We start from the raw sequence: 2,643 nt of genomic DNA on the forward strand, positions 1-2,643 counted from the left end.
TAAAAAAGGCAAAAAAAAAAAAAAAAAAAGAAATGAAAGTGCTAACTCAGTTTCTCAATGTGTCCAACACAATGCCACCAGCTTTGAGAATATCACAGGGAAGTTTACCTGGGGAGGTAACTGGTCACTTGGCTGTGTTTATTTCTTTGCTTGGTTGATTGTTTTTGACTGAGTCTTACGTAGCCCAGTCTAGCCATGAATTCACTATGAAGCCAAAAATGACCTTGAACCACCTTGATCTTTGATCTTTCTACATCCACCTTCTGAATACAGAGATTACTAATGTGCACCACCATGCCTGGTTTAAGTGATGCTGGAGATGGAACCCAGGGCTGCATGCATTCTAGTTGTGAGCACCCTACCAACTGAACATCCCTAGCCTTGTTTATTTTTATTTTATGTGTATGAGTGTTTTACCTGCATGTATGTAAGCTTACCATGTGTGTGCAGTGCCCACAGAGGCCAGAAGAGGGCATGGGATCCCCTGGAACAGGAGATAAAGACTGTTAGCCACCATGTAGGTGCTGAGAACCCAGGTCCTCTGCAAGAGCAGCCAGTGCTCTTCACTGCTAGCCAGCTCTCTAGCCCCACCTTGTTGGTTTTGAAATAGAATCTTAATATATAGAGAGCCCAGGCTAGCCTCAAACTTCAGAGCCTCCTCCATCCATCTCCCCAATGCCGGATCATAGTAATGTACCACAATACTAGGCTTTTTTTTTTTTTTTCCAATCTGGCCATAGCTATTAAAATGTCAAATGAGCTAGGAATCACCCTCCAAGGAATTTATCCAGACTTTTATACAAAGGCTCCTGGTCACAGTGGCTTGTACTCCTGTGTTTGCTTTCATGATGAATGACAAACAATATCAAGATGAGGGTGAGTTGCGGGAGGTAGATAAGACAGGACATTTTACCCACAGAGCACAGGATGAAGACATAGTGAGGCCTGTCTATGCAGATAAGAAAAATGTACATTTGTTTGGTGACAGCAACTGAAGAGCCCAGTTGTGGGGGGGTGCTTGCTATCCCCCACATAAATAAAACAGGACCTGTCACCCTTGGTGAGACTGTAAGATGGTACAGCTGCGGTGGCAAACACTATAGCACAACTGGGGTGGTGGCACACACTTTCAATCCCAGCACTCGGGAGACAGGGGATCTCTATGAGTTTGAGGCCAGCCTGGTCTATATAATGAGTTCCAGACCAGCTGGGACTACATAGTGAGACCCTGTCTCAAAAAAAAAATAATAATAATACAGATAATATACTAATGTATAATAATATATAAATATATAATATATATTTACATGCACATGCTTGTAATTCCAGCACTCAAGAGGCAGAGGCAGGAGGATTGCCAAATGCTTGAGGCCAGCCTGAGTTTGATCCCTAGAACCCATGTAAAAAGCTGGATGTTGGGAGCATCTATAATCCCAGCATTCCTATGGTGAGATGGGAGGCAGAATTGCCTAGAAGCTTGGCAGAGACAGAATTGCCTAGAAGCTCGCAGGCCAGCTAGCCTAGAATATAAAGCCGAGCTGCAGAAGCAAGAGAAACCCTACCTCAAACAAGATGGAAAGCAGAGGATAACTTTCAGGAGGTCAGTTCTTGCTTTCCAGTTCTCTGACTTTCTGGCCACAAGTGAGAGTTTACTGTGCCTGCTGGGGAGTGAGGTCAGAGGATGATCCACATGGGGCTCAGCTCCTAGGCAGATGATTGTGATGTTCTGCTTCCTCCAGAGCTGTGCAGCAGGACCAGCTCTGCTTGGCCACAGGGCAGATTTGTGCTAGCTTCCTTCTCCTCCCTGAGGGAAGGCCTCTCCTACCTGTGTCCCGCCATCACCTCCCAAGTAAACCACTTGGTCTTGAATGCCTCTGTTTTTCCAGGGAAGCCTGTATGTGGTTGAATATGCATTTTATGATTTAGGAGAGAGGCTGTTTTCCTTTGGGGGATTTATTGTTTGGGGGGAGAGGGTTTGAGATCAGAGTCTCATGTAGCCTAGGGTGGCCTCATATTCACTATGTAGCCAACCCTTGAGCTCCCAATATTCCTGCCTCTACCTCTGAGTGCTGGAATTGCATACCATACCCGACCTCATCCTCTCTTCTTCTTTTGGTACTTTTGAGACAGGGTCTCCCTGTTGCCCCAGCTGGCCTAGAACTTACTATGTAGACCAGGCTAACCTTGAACTCACAGAAATCTGCCTGCCTTTGCCTCCCAAGTGCTGGGATTAAAGCACCCCTGGCGTATCCTCTCTCTTTATAGGACCCCGATCTTTTGGATCAGGTTTCGCTGATGACCTCATTCTATCTATCATCTATCTATCTATCATCTATGATCTATCATTTATCTATCTTTCTATCTGACATCTGTTTTCAGTGCTGGAAGTTGAACCCAGGGCCTTGCACATGCTAGGCAAGTCCTCTATATTAAGCCATGCTCCAGCCCACATGACCTAATTTTAACTCATGCACCTCTTTTTTTCTTTGCAAGGGGGAGGAGCATTTCATGTAGCCCAGGCTGGCCTCCAGCTCCCTATTTAGCCAAGTGTAACTCTTGATTCTCCAACATCCACTTCCTCCTGGCATGGCTTCATTCACCTCTCTCTCTCTCTCTCTCTCTCTCTCTCTCTCTCTCTCTCTC

The sequence above is a fragment of the Nannospalax galili genome, unplaced genomic scaffold (assembly GCF_000622305.1).
Source record: "Nannospalax galili isolate Female #2095 unplaced genomic scaffold, S.galili_v1.0 scaffold664, whole genome shotgun sequence".
In the NCBI taxonomy this organism is placed as follows: domain Eukaryota; kingdom Metazoa; phylum Chordata; class Mammalia; order Rodentia; family Spalacidae; genus Nannospalax; species Nannospalax galili.